The following is a 23,569-nucleotide window of genomic DNA, read 5'->3' as shown; positions in this document are numbered from 1 at the left end:
AGTACCCTTCTTTTTACATTTGAGAGACAGGGAGCAAGAGAGACAGATAGACAGACAGATAAACAGACAGAAAAAGCTCCAATAGATTGTCTTACCCCCCAGATTCCCCTACAGTCAGACTTGGGGTAGGCTGAAGCTGGAAGCTGGATCTCAATCCTGGTCTCCCATTTAGATTAATCTGGACCCAAGAACTCAAGCCATCACCACTCCTTGCCAGGGGCTGCATTAACAGGAAGCTGGAATAAAGAGCCAGAACCAGAACTCAAACCCAGGCACCCTTTTATTGGACATGGGTGTTCTAACTGGTACCTTATCCTCCAGGCCAAGCACCAGCCTCTGAAGTACTCTTGATAGCCCCAGCTATCCAAATCAGTGGTTTATCTTAAGTTTGCAGTGTGAACTTCTAGTTGGTCCAGTAGGATTTTTTTACCATATATAAAATGTATATATCTCAAGATTTTCTCCTAAGATTATGAGATATCTCAACATTTATGGATTTCTATATAGAAATAACATGGGGTTTTGTGTGAAGAAAACTTCGATATTATGTCACCGATGTCACCTACCAACTATGTGACCCTGAAAAATTCAGATGAGTCCTCTGAAAGCAAAAATATAATATCTACATTGTAGCACTGTTGAAAAGTAAATTTACTTACTAGCTAGGGAGATGTTTCATTTTATTGAGCATGTATAATCATTTATTAAACATATGCTTTGGGAAGACAATATGTCTGTGATACTACTTACACTTCTGTTATCTGGGGCCAGTTGTTGATTTTAAGGTACATGATTAAAATTTTCAGATTTAGTAAATAAAAATACAAAACACTCAGGTTGAAATTTCATATAAACAATGGATAATTTGTTCGTATAAGTATAAGGCACACAATATTGGATACATCCTCATACTAAGAAGTCATTTAGGGGACCAGTGTTGTGGCAGTGGGTAAAGCTGCAGCCTGGGATGCCAGCATCTCATATGGGCACTGGTTCCTGTCCCAGCTGCTCCACTTTCAATCCAGTTCCCTACTAATGACCTAGAAAAGGCAGCAAATGATGGCCCAAGTACTTGAGTCTTTACATCCCACATGGGAGACCTGGATGAAGTTTCTGGCTTCCAGCTTTGGCCTGGCCCAGCACTGACCATCTCAGCCATCCAGGGAGTGAAGTAGCAAATGGAAAAATCTGTATCTCCCTCTCTCTATAACACTGCCTTTCAAATAAATCAATGAATTTTTTAAAGGAAATAATTAATTATTTATAAGAAATTCAAATTTAACTGTGCTGCTTGCATTTTATTCAACAAACCTACACTGAATCTACTTCTGCCAGTTGGAATACTGATGTCCATTTGTAAAAGATCTCCCACATATGTGTTGCAATTTTGCCAGTGTCTTATTTTAAATAAGCAGGCTAAGCTCAGCTGTGTTTCCATGTAGAGTTTCTGTCCAAAATATAAGAGATTTTTCTAATCAAATGGCTCAATCCTACAACTGAAGTCCAAACCCTGTTTTCATTTGATCTGCAATTCTCTGGGATTTAATCAGCCATGTTTGCGGTGACATTGGCAGAGTACAGGATTTTTAAACATCACTGAAGTCCACTGATTTTAAATGGAAGGTGACTGAGCCCTTATTCCGTGGTAAATTAGGAAGCTTATTTTCCAGATAAGGACTTTTTTTTTTTTTTTCTGTTTCGTTGCCTCTGATGGTTACTTCCAATCAAAGCTGTGTTACTCACTGGCTGGAGAGCCCTAGACAAACCATTTTCTCTCTCAAGGGTCTGTTTCCCATCAGAAAACCCAGGCGGGATCATTCCCATCCACTCCAAGACTATTGTGCTGGGAAGGTGTTCAGGGAAGTCAGTCAGAACTGTCCTTCAATGGATGCATCTCCAGAACCTCAATGAAAACAGCAAAGGTGTCAAAAAAAAAAAAAAAAAAAAAAAAAAAAAAAAAAAAGCAAAATGCCTTGAGAAACTCTGAAGTTTTCCTCCTTGGTCTGGACACAGGACTGCTTTGACAGGTTGTTCATTAAGATCTCCACCTGACAAATGCCTTCTGGGATCATGCCTCACCATGCACTCTCCTAAAGGGTACTCTGCATTTTCTGCTTCTCTTGTGCCTATACCTTGTCACTGGAAAGTGCAACTCGCTTTAAGCTCAAGGCCATAGGCTGTTGTTGTAGTCACAACAACAAGGAAACATGTTTCCCTATAGATTTTTCCATTTCTAGTGCACATGTAGCCAAGGTCCCTGAGGAGTTGTTACCATTACCAAGAACAAATTAAATGTCTAGAAAGTGAGAGTTCAATGAGAAAACAAATTACTATTTGCTTTTCTTCTCTTTAGTCTCTTACTCTCAGTAACAAGAGAATATCAACTGTAAACTTAATCATAACATTGAACACAGCTCAATGGAGAAAACATAATGTGAGAAAAAAGAAACAGACATGAGGAAGGAAGAAAAAGGAAGAAAGCAGGAAACTATTTTTCTATTTTAGAGACTAGGATAGATTTTCATAGGATTATCTTGCCTTATGCAGTGGGTTTATCCATGAAAAATGGTGAATTATGAAATGCTTAGAAAACTCACTTGTATCTCACCAACTGCCATTAAAATGGAAGCACTACTGGTTCATCATTTCTGTCGCTGTGTGCAGTGACATTTTCCATTTCTCTACCATAGTATTGCAAGTGAATATCAATAAAATCAAGACTCCTTTTATAGTGAGATTACTCATCACTTCTGCCTTCCAACCTCCCAACATTGTCCACCCCCAGGAACAGTTGGGAAAAGTAGGAAGAGGGAATCTGGGACAAATTACTCAGCCATTCTGCGCCTCCAGCCCCCTGCATGAGAGAATAATAGTACCTACCTGTAGATTGCTCCCTTTTTCTGCATCCTCCCACCACATGCCTCACTTCTTCCTCACACCCATCACTTTTGTAAGGAGTAGATTAGTATTTCCATTTCCTGTAAATGGGAGAGAATAGTCTGTGTTTTTCTCTTTCATCACTATATCTCTTTCATCTATCACAATGCCTGATACACAGTGCATAGAAATTAAATGTACCTATTATCAGTATTATTGCCTAATTGAAGTATGACAAATACAGGAGATTCCATTATTTATGGTAGTTGTACTCTATAAACTTACCATAAGTGACAAATTAGTAAATACTGACCCATTGCTCCTAGAAGAAATATGAAACTAGGTTCCTATGAGCCACTGGCCACACATTTTTGTCAAACAATCAAATACATAATTGGTCAATACATAGCCAGTCAACACATATTTTATTCGTGTTTCTGTTTAGATACACCCTATTTAATATGTATTGTTTATTCATTGATATTAAACTCATGGCAACTCTGCATTTCTCAGATGATGTCCTTCATCCTTCTACTTTGTGTCCCAGTTCAAGTTTCAGCTTCTACACGAAACACTTCCCTCTATGTTACTAATCTTTACCATCACTTATTTATTAAACTCTAATTCTTTCAAGGTTCTCTCAAATTTCACATTTTCTAATAATGCCTTCTCTGCCTCACAGAGAAACAAATCTTCTCTGGATCATCAGATATGGTTTATAACCATATATTAGCAATCATCACAGAGTTGTATCAAAGTATTTAGATGTGTATTCATTATAATTATCTCTTGAAATAATAAAGTCTGAAATCACATATTTTCAACTCTAATCCTTTTATAATTGCAGCATTGATCTTTACAAATACATGACCAATAGTTGTATTTTAAAAGTGAATTAAATTGATTTTTTTAATCTTTCTTGGGCCGAAAATAACCACATAAAGCTTTTTTTTTTTTTTTTTTGCTTTTTTCACTCAGCTGTCCAGCTATCTTATCTCCCTTCAACAGAGCCAATAGTGACAGGAAACCTGGCTCTCTAACTTCACCCCACCTCTGTCAAAGGGCCTCCCCACTCTCAGGACAGGAATAGAATTGTTGACATGCCGTGGAAACCAAGGCCTGGTCTTTGTAAAGCATGAAATCAAATATTAAGTACTTTCCATATTGGAAATTCCTGCTAAAACAGATCTCTCAGCTGCACATAATCCTTTCACTTTGGAGGCAATAAGCTTGTAGAATTAACATGAATGATTCAAAGTCTCTTCCAGGCTTTCACTTGATGTGTGACAAAGTGGTACACCTGGTTGCCCCTAGATAATGAACTCAGCACTCTGAACATAGTGGGCCTGGCCTCTGGAGTGCACTTGCCTATAGGAAAGGACTTTCTAGAAGGCTTGATACAAAGAAAGCCCCCTGAGGAACTAATTGATCATAATAGAACAGCAGGAAAACACTTTTGTCCAACCCATCCTGCTTTCAGCTACTAGGATATCTGAGATATTTTGATTCTTGTTCTGTTGCTCCCTCCTTGGCAGCATGACAAGAGATAGAGTTTGTGGGGAAGTGATGAAGCTGGAGATGAACACGTTTACTGGGAAATGATTCAAGATGCAGAATACAGGATTACCACTGGACTAGTAAGAAATTATCTCCTACACACTCCCATGTGAATGCACATAAGGGATGAGACTGAGTTAATGCAATCAAATCCTCAGTATGATTTTCCCCCAGTGGACTACCTAGGCAGCAGAGAAAGATGCCATCCCACAATAGGGGGGTATTGAAAAGAAAAGCAACCCCTCTGTGGAATGCAAGAAAACCTTAAGAAGTCTCCAGCGTTTCCTCAGTCCATTGTCCAACAGGTTCCACGTCCCATAGAACCATTCATTCATCGGGGCTCATAAGCAAAGAAGCCAATTTTCCTTTCAAAAGACTGAATTCCAAGAAATCACCTCCCAAAACCATGGACCAAGGGGATTCAGAATTGAAAGGTACCTTAATCATAATGTAGAAGAGCTTAAAATTAAACCTGTGTAAATGTAGAATTGAGTGTCAGAGGAGACTAGTGTGTTACCTGAAGGCACACACAGCCAAGGGTTCAGAAATCACAACATCCAAACCTATATTTTCCCACCATTCCCCCCTCCTCCAGGATTGTGGTTGGATTTTCTGTGATTTTCTCTGTGCCCACCTTCCTTTCTCTCTGCTCCCCACCTCATGTTGCCTTGATTTCCCAGAGGCTGGGTGCCTGAGATGTACAAATTCTAACCAGTGAGATCCTAGGTTAGATTCCAGCGATGAAAGGGAAGTGCAATATCTAGAAAGCTGAGGACAAACAGAAAATATTAAGGTCCCTGCAGCACCAGACAGTGGTATGAGTCATATGGACTGCAGAAGACAGTTAACATGATGCTGTAAAGCAGTCTCCAGGTGTCCTTCTGTGAATTACATCATTTGTGGCTGCAGTAGCCAACAGCACCAGTGGTGGGTTCCTGCAATTCTTTCAATTTCCCAATTTCCAGAGCACCAAGGGTATCTTTCTCTGAACTTTTCTCCTTCAACTCCAGCATGTAATTTTCTACAATCCCTAAATCTCTTCCTGCTTCAGTTAACAGAGTGGATTCTGAGTTTTGAACCAGCTCTGACTGATATTACTTCTTTCTGCAGCATCATTTTTAAATTTCCAGGTATACAGGCACCTTTCAAAGGCAATGGACAGAGTGTAGAATATGTGCCAGGCAATGGCAAATCTTCATCACCTACTCTAAAAAAAAAAAAAAAGCAGGGCTTCTTTGGCAAGGTCCAAATTACAGTACTGAGAAATATGCTTCCATGTTTCAGTGACTTTAAAAAGCAAAGCTAAGGAATCTTATTTCCTTAACACAGCTTGTTATAGATGTAGAGATGATAGCACAAGAATACAAACACATAAATGCATAAATGCAGAGTTGTTAAAAGTTTGTGTGCCAGGGAGCCTGCTGGCATTCTGGAAGACCTAAAGACTCCCTTCAGAGAATAATTTTTAAATGCGTAGATTAAAATATAACTTGTTTTAAAGAGATAAATATTTAAATATAGTCATCAAAATACCAAATATAAAATTTTTGGTATGTATGTGTGTGTTTCATTATTAACTGAAGAGATAACAAGATTGTACTCCATAGATATCTCATAGCTACAACAATTTCAAAATAGTAATGGGCAAGCAAAATGTTTGATATAACTGTTCAAAAATTGTAATATGATAATGTTACTAGTATCAACAAAGTGACCACTAGACTTGATTTGTTATCTACATTTATAGACAGAAACTATACATCTCAATGAGAATTTAGCAAAAATAATGCTTTAATTACTTTTCCATCCAAGTTCATGGACCCAAAGTTAACAACTCCTTATCTTGATGATGGAAAGATCCATTCTCACATTCTGATGCACTTGAAAGCAATGTGGGGGCTTCAAAACCTGAGATATCAAAATAAGAGAATGTTTATATTACACGTGTATATTATGCACGTAGTATTGGGAGAAAAAGAAAAACAGATATAATAAAGGAATTTCTACAACTTTTCTAAAGTAGTTGTGATCAAATTTGAGGAAAAAAACATTTTTCAATGCCAGCAACTTGGAGGTAAGCAGGACATGAGAAGAATGGTCCTTCTTGATTGAAAGGCTGGGGAAGAGTAACTTCTAATGCATCTTCCTTTCTCAAGGAAGGAAGAAATGAGCTCCAATATTCATTATCTGGAGAGCACAAATATTAAAATCTTCAAAATTAAGATCAAATAGAAGTGGCAAGCAAACATCAAATTACTCCTTAGTTCCCTTTTTCCAAGGTATTCCCATGTTTGATGTAAACACTAATTCTGACCCCTGTCCCTTCTCTCACCAATTCTGAAAAGGTGTGAGCACTGTGGGAACTCTTAAAGGCAAAGGAGAGAAAATTCAAATTCACTCATATGGTTTAAATAATATGTTAGAAATCTCAGTTCCTTTGAACAACTGAAAATTGCTTGAATATTTAAGCATACATTTGTTCTTGGGAAACAAAATGTTCAGCTCTAGTGGTTGCCACAGCAACTGCCTGGGCTAAAAATACAAAATCTGCCATAAGAAAAAAAAAAAAGTATGTACCAAGCAGGAAAGGGAAGAGATGTGAAATCTCCCAAAGGAAGATCATTGCCTGAATCAGCCTTGAAAGCCGAGGATGTTCTTGTGGAAAGTCTGTCCGTGGGGTGAAGTGCTCAAACAGAAGCTTACTTCCTGCCCATCTCAAAGAATTTCTTCTCAACTCCCCTCCTTCCCTACGCCTCCCCCTCCCAGAAAGGTCACATTCTCTCTGAGTGGGGACAGCTCACACCTCTGAGGGTCATCCTGATTAACAGTACAGCAGGAAGGGGTGGAGTCCTTGCCACAGCATCACCACGAGAACCTGCTTCTCCTTGCTCCTACCTCAGGTTTGTCTTGGCCTCAGTCTTTCTTCTCCTAATAGGAGAGGGGATGAGTGGTTTCTCCTCCCACCACCATGAAGATGCCTCCTTCACTGTCTCACCACATCCTCTCACTGCGCCCGCCTCTGAGCTTTCTTCACACTGACCCTCCACTTGGAAATGTGCATTGCCCCCTTCAGGGTACTGAGTTCTCATCACTGACTTGCCTTAGAGGACACTTCTTTCCTACAGTTCCATGCAGCTTCTTTTGCTCCCACTATCTCTCCTTTCCTCTGAAATGCTCTTTCAAGGAGAGCTGGCAGCAGATTATTTTGTGTGCATTTAGTTAGTCTAGATTTCAGCTCCTGGGAGCAAGAACCTTGTAATAAACTTCTACTCTATTCCCTGTGGTCCCCAGCACAACGCCCAAAGCACACTTGTTGACAAAATCTGCTCTACCACTCTTGGAGAAGAAGGATAATTATTCCTGGGCAACATCTACCCTTGTGGGAGGTCCACAGTTCACAGCATTGGGATGAACCTACAATTGCAGTTTCATGATTAAATTCAATCCCAGGGATAACTATGTGATTCTCTTAACTCCAAGCAGGGCCTGGTGTTGTACAGCAGATTAAGCTGCTGCCTGTAACACCAACATCCCATAGGAGCACAGGTTTGAGTCCCAGTCACTCTACTTTCAATCCAGCTCACTGCTAAAGTATTAAGAAAGCAGCCAAAGATGACCCAGGTACTCGGGCCGCTGCCTCCCATGTGGGAGACCTGAAGTTCTGGCTCCTGGCTCCTGGCTTTGGCCTGGCCCATCTCCAGCCATTAAGGCCATTTGGGGAGTGATCCGATGAATGGAAGATCTTTCTCTCTCTCTGTTTCCTCTCCTCTCTCTGTAACTCTGCCTTTAAAATGAATAAATAAATGCATCTTAAACACACACACACACACACACACACACAAAGAACTCCAAACCAATTGCAAAAGCCTCTCAAATCTGTAAATTTCACTGTCCACCCCCCCCCATTTTTGTCTAAGGAGTAGCACAATGGAAAGAAAGCTTACCAAATAATAAAATGAGAGTCCAATTACACTGAAGGATTACACTGAAGCAGAAAGACTGAGGATGTAGAACCAGAAAAACAAGTATCAGGTCCCAACACCACTCTGTTTTCCCATGGACAGCAGTTACTGACAATGGACTAATGTTTGTATAGCTATTTCCTCATCCATACAAAAAGATGGTATTGCTGTCCTCATAGTGAGGTTACTGTGAAGATCAAATCAGATGAGGAATACGTTAAAATGATTTCAGAAACACATCCTATTGCGCAAACAGTAGGTATCCAGGGTTAACTCCAACAGATAAAACCCAAAATGTATTCCTCCTGATGTCCCAAATCTATTTTTACTGTTATATCCTTTAGGATCAAGCTGAGTTGTTAAACTCTCTAATTCCTGGTAAATTAACAGGGCTAATTTGCATGATTGATTTTTGTCCCAGGCATTGTTCCAGACAGTCATAGATGATTTCTTTGCAACTCCTCAAATAAGAGGGATTAAAAAAATATATGAGGTTGGCCTGCGCCGCGGCTCACTAGGCTAATCATCTGACCTGTGGCCACCAGTACTCTGGGTTCTAGTCCTGGTTGCTCCTCTTCCAGTCCAGCTCTCTGCTGTGGCCCGGGAACGCAGTGGAAGATGGCCCAAGTGCTTGAGCCCTGCACCTGCATGGGAGACTGGGAGGAAACACCTGGCTCCTGGCTTCAGACCGGTGCAGCGCGCTGGCTGTAGTGGCCATTTGGGGGGTGAACCAATGGAAAAGGAAGACCTTTCTCTCTCTCTCTCTCTCTCTCTCTCTCTCTCTCTCTCACACAGTCTAACTCTGACTGTCAAATATATATATATATATGAGGGATATTCACAAAAATCCATGGAAAGTATGTATTATGAGAAAGTTATAAGGGATTTTTAAGGATTTTTATACCACAGTAAATTTATTTAAAAAAACATTTATTTATTTATTTGAAAGTTAGAGTTACACAGAGAAGGAGAGACAGAGAGAGAGTATCTTTCATCCACTGGCTCACTACCCCCAATGGCTGCAAGGGCTAGCACTGGACCAGGCTGAAGCCAGTAGACAGAGCTGTATCCAGGTGTTTCATGTGGGTGGTGGATGTCCAAGAACTTGGGCCATCTTTCACCACTTTTTCTAGGCCATTAGTAGGAAAATGGGTCAGAAATAGAGCAACTGGACCACAAACCAGCTGCTGGTATGGGTACAGGATGCAGGCATTGTAAGCGCAGCTTTACCCCATATGCCACAACGCCAGATCCTGGTAACTTATTTTTAATTCTATTTTTCAACAAATGATTTGAAGTCCTCATGTAATATAATGAGGATTTATATTTGAATAGCAGCTCCCAGTGTAGAAAGCACTCACATTCACACCCGTGAGTCCTACCTGCACCACCTTTCTCCTGCCTTCTGGTCGAGGAAAGTAATACCCCAGGGAGACTGCAGCAGGAACTTTAAGGAAGTGAATGGAGAAGGAGCACCCTGCGAAGACAAGGGACTGTCATCAAGCATGTCCAGCTCCCACCACCTTCAGCCCCTTTCCTCTTTCTGCAGTTGAAGCCAGAATGTGTTTCTAGGCTGTGGGGTGAACTCGCCTTCCCAAAGTGTCCGTCTGTGAGCCTGGAGTGCTACAGCAGAAACCACTCAGGTCACATCCATGTGCTCTGGTGATGAGACCCCAACTCAGCACTGAGAAGGCCTGTGATGGCTGGCTCATAGCACAAAACACAATGCTGGGAGCAAGAAAATGCTGACCTTCCTGGCATTCAACAACTTCTTGGCTATTGGCACTCTTCTGGCAAATCAGGCCCCCTGGAAGGCTCTTGAACTCCTTCAGGGCACAATGGGCTTGCTGGAAGAGGCTTTTATCTACATTAACCTTTTAGGAAAGAGAGCCCCGCATCCCCAGCTCATTTAGCTCTTCCTTGTACCTATAGAATATGCATAATTATGTTCGATCAGCAGTCTGAAAGAATTTACTTAAAGCATCCTACACAAATGGCCAAAAATAGTCCAGGTTCTTCTCCAAGAGTCTGATTCACACCTAACTCTTGATGAGAATCTGAATTATATCTCTTTATTTTAAGTTATCTAACCAATTTCAATGTTGTTAAACCCCACTGGATATTGTATGGCACAAGAAATAAGCTCGCAATTGGCATTTGGCATAGCGGTTAAGACACCACTTTGGTTGTCTGTGAAAGATGGCACAAGTGCTTGTGCCCCTGCTATACATATGGGAGACCTGGAATAAGTTCCTTGTTCCTGGCTTTGGCCTGACCCAGTACTGGCCATTGCAGCCATTGAACCAGTGGATAGAAGATTGACATCTCTTCCCTCCTCCTCTCTTCCCCCACCACCTTGTAATTTTGACTTTCAAACAAATAAAGAAATCTTAAAAAAAAAAAGAAATGCAGAATGAAGAGAATAAAAAGAAGAAACATGTTGAATGCTGATAGTATCAAACAATAAATATCCTACCATTTAAAATTAAATGTGCCAGGGGATTCCAATTCAGTCCCATCAAGGTGGCATGTACCAATGCCATCTCACCAGTCAAAGTGATCAATTTCAGTTCACAATTGATCATAATGATAGGTCTGTCAAAGGGACCACATAAACAAGACTAGTGTCTGCTAATATTAACTGATAGAATAAAAAAGGGAGAGAACGATCCAACATGGGAAGCGGGATAAATAGCAGACTCATAGAATGGCAGATGTCCTAAACAGCACTCTGGCCTCAGAATCAGCCCTTAAGGCATTTGGTTCTGCCTGAAGAGCCCATGAGAGTATTTTAGGCATGGAAAACCAAGACACTCTGGCAAAAAAAAAAAAAAAAAAAAAAAAAAAACACCTAAATGAAAGATCTCTGCGAGTGAGATCCCAGTAGAAAGAATGAGCCATCAAAAAAGGAGGTACCTTTCTCTGAAGGGAGGATTGAACCTCCACTTTGACTATGACCTTGGCGAACTCAAAAGGCTTCCATAGCCTTGGCAACTCATGACAAGGGCCTAGGGAGATTACTGATGCCATAAACAAGAGTGTCAATTTGTTAAGTCAACAACAGGAGTCACTGTGCATTTACTCCGCCTGTAGGATCTCTGTCCTTAATGTGTTGTTCAATGTGAATTAATGCTATAACTAGTACTGAAATAGTATTTTACACTTTGTGTTTCTGTGTGGGTGCAAACTGTTGAAATCTTTACTTAATATATACTAAATTGATCTTCTGTATATAAAGATAATTGAAAATGAATCTTGATGTGAATGGAATGGGAAAGGGAGCGGGAGTTGGAGGGTTGTGGGTGGAAGGGAAGTTAAGGGAGGGGGGAAGCCATTGTAATCCATAAACTGTACTTTGGAAATTTATATTTGCTAAATAAAAGTTAAAAAATAAATAAGTAAATAAAATTTAATATCTATGGATAATGAAATAACATCAGTGTTACCAAAGAATTAAAGGTTACAGATAATGTATTCTGAGATGGTGAATTATAATAAGGTCTTAAAAACTCAGAAAAATAATAAAGCTACTAGTTTATATTTGCCATAGGTATATTTTATAATCTCAGTAGTAACCACCAGAAGATGTATATAAGTAGCAACAATAAGGAGAACATTTTGAAAAGCTTATTCAACAAAAAAGAGAAGAAAGAACAAAAAAAGTATGAACATGTATTTGAAAATAGAAATGCATATTAAGATGAAACACTTTGTTCTAAATTGTTCTTAACACAGATTAATGACTCAATTAAAATGAAAATTGTCACCCTAACTAGATGACTAAAACCAACATGAGTGTATTTCTTAAAAATAAGAAGCAACAGGCCTGCGTTGTGGTGTAGCTGGTCAAGCCTCCTCCTGTGACACCAGCATCCCATATGGGTGCTGGTTCGAGACCTGGATGCTCAACTTCTCATCCCGCTCCCCACCAAAGAACCTGGGAAAGCAGCAGAAGATGACCCAAGTGCTTGGGCCCCTGTAACGAAGTGGGAGACCTGAAAGGAACTCAGGACTCCTGGCTTCTCTCTGGCCCAGCTCCAGTGGTTGCGGCCATTTGAGGTGTGAATCAGTGGATGGAAGACCTCTGTGTGTGTGTGTGTGTCTCCTCTACCTCCTCCTCTCTCTGTAACTCTGCCTTTCAAATAAATAAAAGTACCCTTTAAAGTCAGAGGAAAGTAAAAATGATATGCTTGCAAACCTTCACCAGTGGAGAGCATCTGCAGATCTGAAGCTGTGATAATAACAGAGAATGCAGACAATAAGAAAAAAAAAACTAACAACAACAACAAAAAAACTAGAGTATAAAGGAGATATTTTAATGCCAAATTTTCAATCCAGCAGAAAGAATAATTCTAAAATTATATGAACTTCTGAAATAAGTTTAAAACACATGAAGCAAAAACTGATGGAAGTGAAAAGAGAAACTGACAAAGTCACAACCACAGAGGGCTACTTGACAAAGTTCTCTGGGAAACCAATGTATCAAGTTACAAGGACTCAGTAAGTAGAAAGGAGATTTGGAGCCACTGCTGTGCCACAGTAGGTTAAGCCTCTGCTGTGGAGCCAGCATCCAATTTGGGCCCCAATTTGAGGTATCCAGTTTGAGTCCCAGCTGATCCAGTTCCCATTCAACTCCTGCTAATGGCCTAGGAAAGCAGTGGAAGGTGACTCAAGTGTTTGGGCCTCTGTACCCATGTGGGAAACCTGGAAGAAGCTCCTGGTTCCTGGCTTTGGATCTGCCCAGCTCCAGCTGTTGTGGCCACTGGGGAGTGAACCAACAGATGGAAGACCTCTCTCTCTGTCTCTCCCTCTTTCTGTCTGTAGTTCTACCTCTCAAATAAGTAAATAATTTTTAAATAAATAAAAAAAGCAATGGAGATTTAAACAATGTGATTAACAAACTTGGAGATACATATCCATGAGGTTAAATAAAAAAATTCATGGAAAGTAGATTAAAAGATAATTTTATTCTGATGCCAAAAATTGAAATCCATGCATTCGCCGGCGCCACGGCTCAATAGGCTAATCCTCCGCCTCGCGGCACTGGCACACCAGGTTCTAGTCCTGGTTGGGGCACCGGATTCTGTCCCAGTTGTCCCTCTTCCAGGCCAGTTCTCTGCTGTGGCCAGGGAGTGCAGTGGAGGATGGCCCAGGTGCTTGGGCCTTGCACCCCATGGGAGACCAGGAGAAGCACCTGGCTCCTGGCTCCTGCCATCGGATCAGCGTGGTGCGCCGGCCACAGCGCGGCGGCCATTGAAGGGTGAACCAACGGCAAAAGGAAGACCTTTCTCTCTCTCTCTCTCTCTCTCTCTCACTGTCCACTCTGCCTGTGAAAAAAAAAAGAAAAGAAAAGAAATCCATGCATTCATGTGGTCTCAAAAACTCATAAAAATGCTTGTGATGAAAAAACCGTGTAAATTTCAAAATTTTTATACTACCAATTATCTTATTTTTAATTCTATTATTTCCACAAGATATTTAGAGAACCTCAAATAGAGCTACAGAGCTATACCTGCAAGTAGAGGCTTATAGAAATATAGATACATTTGTAAATACAACATCGAAATACACATCCATTATGTACATACATAGACTCCTACCCAAAGGTGATATGTTTATTGATAAAACGTTTAAACAAATTACAAAGAATTGTAATAATTCAAAGTATACTTCTCAGACCATAGTGGAATTAAGCCACAAAATGAATAAAGATAGTTAGAAGGTTTTCAAGCATCTGAATATAGGAATTAAGCAATATTCTTCAAAATAACCCTTAGTTAAATAAAGAAATCACTCCAAAAGTGTTTTACAAATATTTTCAGTTGAATAACTTAAATGATGTAACATATTAAACTTGTGAGGTACAACCGAAGTGATACTTAGAGGTAAATTTATAAGCTTAAAATGCATATAATGGGAAAAAAAGGAAGGCTAAAATCAGTATCTAGAAAATATCACAAGAAGATAACAAAAGAATATCAAATTAAACCCAAAGGAAGTAAAAGAAAAAAATTATAAAGGTAAAAGCCGAACATAATTATATAATAAAAGTTTCAGACTGGTTATCAATTGTAGGTAAAAATTTGTTCTTAGAAAAGTCCAGGGGCCAGTGTTGTGGCTCAGTGAGTTAAAGCCACACCCGCAACACTGGCATTCCATGTGGGTGCTGGTTTAAGTCCCAGTTGCTCCACTTCTGACCCAGCTCCCTATTGATGTGCCTGGGCAAGCAATGGAGGATGGCCCAAGTCCCTGGGCCCCTGCACCCTTGTGGAGACCTTGAGGAAGCTCCTGGCTTCTGCCTGGGCCAGCCTTAGTCATTGCAGCCGTTTCAGGAGTGAACCAATGGATCAAAGATCTCCCTCTCCCCCCCCCACCCCGTAACTCTACCTCTCAAATAAATACATAAATCTTAAAAAAATAGAAAAATCTAATAATATTGATAAATTCATAATAAGATTAATGATAGAAAAAGAAATAATAAATAACCAATACCAAGAAAAAAAGCAGATACTACCAAAGATCCTAAAGCCATTACAATTATGAGACTATTATATTAATTTATGACAAGTGTGTTTTGAAAATTTAGATAAAATAGGCAAATTCTTAAAAAAAAACTATAAAAATGACGTGGAAGAAAACAGAAATTCAAAATATTTTCATAGTTATTAGGAAAGAAATCTATAACAAAATCTTTCCCACAGAGAAATCTCCTGGCCCATATGACTTGAGTAAGAATTCTTCTCTACACTTCTAATTTGGCATGTCAGGAGCTTATAAGTTTCCATCCCACCCTAACAACCAATAAAAATATAAACAAATTAAAACATCAACAATTCTTTTGAGATCCATCAGAGAAGTAGGCTCACAGGGCAAACTGTGGCCCCCAGAATTGGAGAGACCACACAGGTATGTCAGAGAGGCTCATCTATTGGAGCAGAAATCTACATGGGAATCAGTTCTAGCGCAGGAAGTGCTGAGCTATAATTGACAGATTGCTGGAGGCTCACTGCTGAGAAGAGAAGCCAGTTACAGGGCTCCAGGATTTTGTGATTTTATCTCCAGGAGCCCTACCACTGGGTCATCACAACAAACCCTGGAGAAAATTCCTCAGTGCCTCCAGCAGAAGGAAAAGAACAGTATCCATTCTGTAAATGCCAGAATCGCTCTATTCTTAACAGAGCTTATCCTCATTACAGATTGTTTTACGAAAGTGTAACATTTCTTGCCATTTTTGTTCAATATCATACTGCAAATCTTGGCTAATGCAAAGACAAGAATATAAAATATGCAGAGGGTGTATAATAGTTTCTCTGTAAATAAGCATTGAAGTAATGAGTGAATTATTTAAAATCCTAATAAAACAAAAGTCATCTATAGTGAACAAGGAGGCAGTGATGGATGAAGAAATATAATGAAACTGCAAGCTTTAGGTGTGCAGCAGGGTAACAATCAGAAATAATTCAAAGAATTATTGGAAAGAAATCAAAGAATTACTGAGTGTCTGAGGCCCAGATGAAGATGGGCAGGTTAGGGATATTTAGAACAAGTTAGCCGGTGCATTGGTCTTTATTTTGCAACACTCGCCAGTTTAGGAACAGAAGTGGTGCACATGAATACTGATGCTGTTTGATGAGATGTGGGAATATTCAGGGTAGAAAACAGGTTGGAAGACTTCGGGGGAAGGATGTTTGGGTGTCAGGAATAGAGTTACTGATATGATTGATCATTGAGCCCAGGATTAGTAGGATGGAAAAGAGAGACACCTGAAGGTTGTGAAGAAGACCAGGGAGTGTAAGGAAGAAGAGACTAGGTGCAATAACAAGAAATGACCGTCAAAAAGGAGGATTTTAGAGTCTGAAGTCTTGGGGTTGCAGCATAAAGGAATCATCCTTTTACACAGCCATGGTGTGTCTGTTCTGTGAGTGACAGGAACACCAGCACAGATCATGCTGGAGAGATCTGTCTTGTTAAAGTCACTGCAGAAAGAGGGGTTGTAAAATACAAATGACTAGGTAGATTCAGAAACAAGAGGTGCCTAGAGAGACCACATAAAGAGTATCCCCATGAGGTAGACAACGAAGTGGTCCACTGCCAAGGGAAGAGTGAGTGAGTCAGTAACATTTAGGGTTGAATGGAATAGGGTTAGGAGAAAAGGTAGATTAGGCGTATATGCGGGTTGAACAGGAAGAGGTCTATTTTTAAGGTGATATTGCCGTTCTGCCCTGTGCTCACTGGAATCCATGACTCAGCTCCTGGGGCTTACACAAGAGCACATTTCCCAGCTTCCCTTGCAGCTAGGTATGGGCTTTGGCTCAGTGCTGGCTAAAGGAACACCGTGGGACTTTGGCATGCCCTCTCCTGAACGGACCTAAAGAAATCTCCCACACAATCTACTTCCTTTCCTCCATTTGATGGCCCAGCAGAGGACCCAGAGAGGATTTTTCTCTGGGGCCCACGAAGAGGGCTGGAAAACATTTTCTTAAAGAGCAAGATGCAAATGTTTTATATTTTTATGTGCCAAGAAGCAAAATCAAGGATACAATGTAGGTATTGGGGCTAGTATTTGGCTAATAGTTAACATACCACTTGGGAGGTCTGCATACTATATTAGAGTGTCTGAATTCATGCTCCAGCTCTGTTCCCAATCCTAACTTCCAACTAATGTGCACACTGTGAAACATCATATGATGTTTCAATTGATTAGGTCTCTGTCTCCTATGTGGAAGACCTGGATTGAGTTTGCAGCTCTTGGCTTTGGCCTTACCCAGACCTGGCTACCTCCTCTCTCTCTCTCTCTTCTCAAATAAATAAAATAAAAATAAGTATTTAAATAGGATAAAATCCATTTTTAGCTCATGGGATGCACAAAAACAAGCAACAGGTAAATTTAGCCCATAGGCCATCATTTGCTGTTCACTGCCAAGAGTGTTTTATGCTGAGCTGGAAGGAGCCTGAGTCTCTTCCCCTACCACTATGACTATACTTCACATAGGTTAGAAATAAACTTCTGTTATGCTTAGTCATGAAATTTAAGTGTTGTTCAATATACTGGTTATCCAATCCTGACTAAAAAGGAGAATAGAGAAGGGTCTGGGGTTATAGTGCAGCCAGATAAACTGCTGCCTGCAAGGTCATCATCCCATATTGGAGCACTGGCTGGACTCCCAGCTGCTCTGCTTCCCACCCAGCTCCCTGCTGATGAACCTGGGGAGGCAGTGGAGGATGCCCAATTACTTAGGGTCCTGTCACCCATGTGGGAGACCTGGATGCAACTCAAGGTTCTTGACTTTGATCTGGACCAGCCTTAGACATTGAAGCTATTTGGAGACTGAGCTAGTAAATGGAAGATGTGTCTCTCTCTCTAACTTCCCCTTCCCAACCCTTACTCTCACCTTCAAATAAATAAATCAACCAATCTTAAAAAAATATAGAGATGAGAGAAATATGGAAGATAAGAAGAAAGTGTGCCTTAAAATAAGGTTTAATATTTTATTGAGAATCTGCTTTATGTTAAGCCCTGGACTAAGTGTTTTACATGCTTTATCACAGCTAATTTTACAAAAAGAGGTAGATATTATCATATGCATTTTACACATGAAGAAAATGGAAGCTAAGTGAATTGCTCAAGTCAAAGAGTTAAAAAGTAGTTAACTTGGACTTGAACCTAAGTTGCTTTGGTTCCAAAGCCTATTCTCTTTAACAGACATGTCAACCTACCTCCCAGGAATGGAATGAATTGCAGGAAGAAATGCAGTGCATGGCTGAATCTCGTTTACTTATTTACCTGATCATCCTTAATTCCTAACATCTAGTTCCAAGAATGGCTTAAGTACATTTTTATTATTTAAGAGGTTGTATACAAACTGACCCCAGATAATACAATACAGCCATATATTAGAAACTAATATATAGCTGTAAGCCCTGGAGAAAATGCCTCACACACACTAGTTATTGTTAAAATAAACACAAGAAGAGATCTTTGGCCAGTAAAATTCCATGCACCGAAGTCCCAGAGGCCAGTCTCAGATTCTTATCTCTCTCTCTCTCTTCCCCATGGTTATAAAAATATGCTTATTTGGCTTTAATGCACAAGGAATATGGTCTTGGGTGAATGAGAATGTAAAAATTATCATGCTATCCACAGTAGGAACAGGTAGGTAACCATTCATATCAATATCACAAGAATAAAATTGTGCACCTGTCCAGAAATGCCTACACATAGGGCAAATGGCCTTGTGCATTTCAGTAATCCCTGAAATGATCACTGCACAAGGAGTTTTTAAATGTTTATAGAAATGTCATATTAGGAAAAACTACACGTGGTTTAAAAAATTTTTCGCTGAAGTAAACTTAGCTGTCAATTCCATTTTCATGAACTTTTTAGAAGTACCCTCATATTATCAGAGACTGTTCAATAACTGATGCTCTTAATGAAATTTGGGCACTCCAAAAATATAAGGACAGCTATAACTATTCTAGAATTAGAAAAAATGGCAATCATGCCATCAAATATTATTAATTTAAAATTATGGCTGGCTTTCAAAAAAATACTAATTGCCTGAAAAAACTCATGAGTGACACATTTCACACCCCCAAATGTGAGATAAACAAGATGTTCTCAGGATGGGTCGATATTTATTAGCAAACTGAATTTAAGGTGACTAATGCTAAAATGTCATGTGTTGTCCTCATTGTCTGAGGAATGTTGGGAACAAAAAAATTGGGGGGTTGGGGGTAGTGTGCCAAACCAAATCTGTAGTCTTGTATTCTTTGCACTGAAGATGTAGTAGATAAACCTCTGCACATTAAAGATGTAATTGGTAGACTTCTGTAGTCAGCAATCCTGATTATTTACTTTTCCAAATAAATTTGAACTTCAGCTGCCCTGATACCTTGGGTAAAAGCAGTTTGGGAAAATTGTGATGAGGAAATATTTTTCAGGTTTGAACATATTACAGAATTGATATATGTAGAACCAAGAAAAAGGATGAAAGACATGCAAGCAATTTATGCAGTTTTACATGCATGGCATTTTAAATTCCTTGCTTTTGTTTCAACCAAGGGACATAGGTACAACTTATCGACCATCACACCAACACATCATTTGGTTTCTGGTGACAATCCTAATGAGGAATAATCAGAATGGCCTAATGGGTTTGCCTTTATCAGAGAGAGAGAGAGAGAGAGAGGGAGGGAGGGAGGGAGGGAGGAAGGAAGGAAGGAAGGAAGGAAGGAAGGAAGGAAGGAAGGAAGGAGCTAGCAGTATTAATGCGAGGCACAACTCTGATGTGGTGACTGACTTGCAAAATCTAGTAGAAAGATTGAAGATGGCAGTGGGCCACCTGGAGGCAGAATCCTGTCCCTTTGACATGAACCCAGGGTATGGAAACAGTCCTTCCAAAGGGGCATCTCTAAGTGCGGTCATTTGACTCACTGCTTGCTGGTGCTGTGGGTAGAGTACTTGAAGGTGAATGAAGAGACTGGGGGAGATGTGCAGACACAGAGATGGTGCACACAGGTCTGGAGCTGGAGTGAGCTCTCTTGGTTACAGCCTCTCCACGCCAGCAGCCAGCAGATAATAAGCTGCATGATTTGTTGACATCCATCTCAGAGCAGAACCAAGAAGTGATAACATTTTGGGAGAAAAACTGGGGCAGCAAGTTGTTCCCAATTACCTGGCAGCTGTCAGAGGAAGCATCCAGGCCCTGGGGTGGCTGGCAATGGCCTCCAAGCCTGACCCCTATGTGAAAGAAATGAATGATGCTGCCATGTTTTATATAAACTGAATCCTCAAGGAATAAAAGAATGTGGATAAGAAGCATGTGGAATGGGTCAACACCTACTTGAATATCTGGATGGAGCTGGCAGGCTTACATTTAAGGAATTGCATACCACCCAGCTAGCCTGCAGCAAAATGGTGACCAAGCAAAAGAACTGAGTGGACTGCCATCTGGACTCTTGCTGGGTCAGGTCCTTCTCCCCTGCTGCCTGATCCATCTACCCTCCACCAAGTCCCTACCGATTCAGGCTTCAGTGACTCTGCCTCCTGCTCAGCACTGTCTACACAGATTACCCAGGGAGACAGCATCACACATGCCCTGAAATATGTGTCTGATGATATGAGGACTCACAGGAAGCCTGCCCTGACTGCTCAGAGTGGTCCAGTATGCAGTGACCCTAAACCATTCTCTGCATCTAAACCCCAAAAAAGCCCATCCCCCAAATCAGCTACAAAAAAGGAGCCACCTGTATTGAAAGTGAAGACAGACGCCGTGCCATGGCTCACTTGGATAATCCTCTGCCTGCAGTACCAGCATCCCATATGGGCACCGGTTCTAGTCCCAGCTGCACCTCTTCCAGTCCAGCTCTCTGCTGTGGCCCGGGAAGGCAGTGGAGGATGGCCCAAGTGCTTGGACCTCTGCACCCGCATGGGAGACTGGGAGGAAACACCTGGCTCCTGGCTTCAGACCGGTGCAGTTCAGGCCGTGGTGGCCATTTGCGGGGGGTGAACCAAAGGAAAGACCTCTCTCTCTGTCTCTCTCTCTTTCACTGTCTAACTCTATCTGTCAAATAAAAAAAAATTAAGAAGAAAGTGAGGGCAAGAGATGGAGAGTTGAAAATCAAGAGAATGTTTCCAACCTAGGGATCAATGACACCGAGCTGAAACAGGTGGCTTACATATATAAGCATGTCAACACAACACTGCAAATCAAGGGCAAGAGTAACTCAGGGATAACTAAAAAACTCAGTCTGGTGTTCGATGACGTGGTGGGCAATGTGGAGATAATCGAAGATCAAGTAATGAATAAAGTGCCAACAATTTCCATTAAAAAAAACAAAGGCTGGCGCCCTTACTTGAGCAAGAATGCCAAATCTTCTGAGATGAACGTCCTCATTCCTACAGGAGGCAGTGACTTCAGTGAGTTCCCAGTCCTGGAGCAGTTCAAGACTGTACGGAATGGGCATCAGTTGGCGATCACAGTGACAGTGCCACTGGGTTCTGTGCCCTCTCGCTCCACACCATGGAATAACTCTGTATCAAGATGGTTCTTTCCTAATTTCCTCTATGTCTCTGCTCTTAAACTGCTTCTCTGCTTTGAGAAGCATAGCTACCTGCCTTCACTAAAATATACCTCAGGCTGAGATTTGGAGCAGGATAGTCGGTCAATTGATCTTTTGCATCAGGGTGCAGCTTCTTTATCTCTGTGCAGCCACACCAGCAATCCATTCTTAAGGAACTGCAGACCAGGACTGGTGGATTTTTGCTCTCAGTGTTTGGATTATTCTACCAAGTACAGTTATTTGGGAAGAATAAGACAGTCTCAGGAATTAACACACCAGAATACTCATGCTAGTGAATTTTTTTCTAACAGTGAACATAGAGCTAAGAGGAGCTGTTTTGATTCCAGAGAGTTATTCTAACCAAATTAATCCTTCACCTTTGACAAGTTTGGCAAGGGTTGCCCTGGACCAAAGGCTGAAACTTGACCATCTTGCATTCCAAACAAAACTGTTTTCTCTAAGCATTCCTTTTGTTCTGCATCCCATAGCCTGCCTCGACCATGACAGAGTAGGTTCTCTGGTATCAGCTGCTATATCAGTGCCCATCACTGAGGGCAGGTGGACCCTTTCTTTCTCTAGCATCCCTGCCCAGCACCTTCCTACAGAGAAGGCTCTAAATACACACACACACACACACACACACCCCACTCCAAAGAATCTAGCATTCTTCTTTCCTTGCCAGGTGCTGGTCACCTGTTTCCTTTGCCTCTTGTCGTGCTCAATAGTATGTGGCTTCTGTCCTGGCACCTGAACAAAGGACTAAAACCACCACAAGCTGTTTTTAGGTTTTGATGTATGTAAGGATCTTGCACAACATCGTGAATATAAATTTAAGTATTTCCCTCTAGAACAAGCACTTACCAAAGTATGCAGCTTCTTTTTGGTGGGAAGAGAGATTGTCCTGTGACTTCTACCCATTACTTGGGGCCTGTGGAAGTAAACCTTTATGAACTTAAAGCTATATAGAAAATAAAATGAAGTTAATACTCCCCCAAAACTGGCAATATTCAAAACACAATGCTCTCAACACTTATGACAAAGAATACCTCCGAGTAGTAGATAAAGTAGTAGAAGTAGATAGTAGTAGTGGTAAAGAATACTACTTACTCTGAGTACTGGTGTGAAAATCAGGGGATTACGAAGCAAGAGCAATGAAGAGAAAAATCCATGGAAGTGTTTGTTTGTTTGTTTTTAGCCAAAATTAGACAAGTTGTTGCTCCCCTCCACTTCCCAGCTTACTCATCTACAAAAGGAATGAGTTAGATATGATACGGTCCTTTCTATCTCTCACATGCTAAGAGTCTCCACTGCTCCCTAATAGCTCTTTAACCTTGGAAACTCAAGAAAGAGTGCCCCTCACTTCAGTAACCATGTAGAAAAATTGTGAATTCTAAACTAAGTCCAATGCCCTTTGATATATTTTTGGGTCTTTGATTTCCATTCAGTTGCTCTTAATTAAATCATGAAATCTTGGAGGATTTAAATATTATCCAATCACAAATATATTGCGATGAGGAGCCTGGGTTGGGGAATTTGTCCAAGGTTACATGCAGTGGCACAGGCAGAGCTGGAATCTGACTTTCTTGATTGCAAATCCTCTATCTTATGATGATACCTCTTTGGTACTCATACATATTTAGGACAAGGTTAAGACTGAAATTATGGGGAATATCCACAAGCTTTTAGAGCTAGAATAAGAAGCAGGGTAGGGGCTGGTGCTGTGGCATAGTGGGTAAAGCCACCACTTGCAGTGCTAGCATCCCATATGGGTGTTGGTTCGAATCCTGGCTGCTCTACTTCTGATCCAGTTCTCTGCTATGGCCTGGGAAGGCAAAAGAAGATGGCCCAAGTCCTTGGGCCCCTGAACCTGCATGGGAGACCTGGAGGAAGCTCCTGCCTCCTGGCTTTGGATCAGCACAGCTCTGGCCATTGTGGCCAATTGGGGAGAGAACCAGCAGATGGAAGATTTGTCTCTCTTTCTTACTCTCTGTCTCTCCTTCTCTCCCTGTGTAACTCTGACTTTCAAATAAAATAAATAAATTTAAAAAAAGAAGCAGGGGAGCCAATTTAAGATGAAGTAGAAATTCTTTTAAAAAATTAATAAAACATTA

General features: G+C 40.7%; 1 pseudogene; it reads left to right on the top strand.

Moving 5' to 3' along the window:
- The window catches only part of LOC127493524 (adenylyl cyclase-associated protein 1 pseudogene), a 36,706-nt pseudogene extending 15,167 nt beyond the window's left edge, over positions 1-21,539 (top strand).
- The last annotated feature ends 2,030 nt before the right edge of the window (positions 21,540-23,569 follow it).

The sequence above is a fragment of the Oryctolagus cuniculus genome, chromosome 7 (genome assembly GCF_051225735.1).
Source record: "Oryctolagus cuniculus isolate XC-2025 breed Fujian yellow rabbit chromosome 7, ASM5122573v1, whole genome shotgun sequence".
Classification (NCBI taxonomy): domain Eukaryota; kingdom Metazoa; phylum Chordata; class Mammalia; order Lagomorpha; family Leporidae; genus Oryctolagus; species Oryctolagus cuniculus.
Note: the sequence above shows the minus strand (reverse complement) of the source record. Positions and strands in the feature narration are given on the sequence as shown.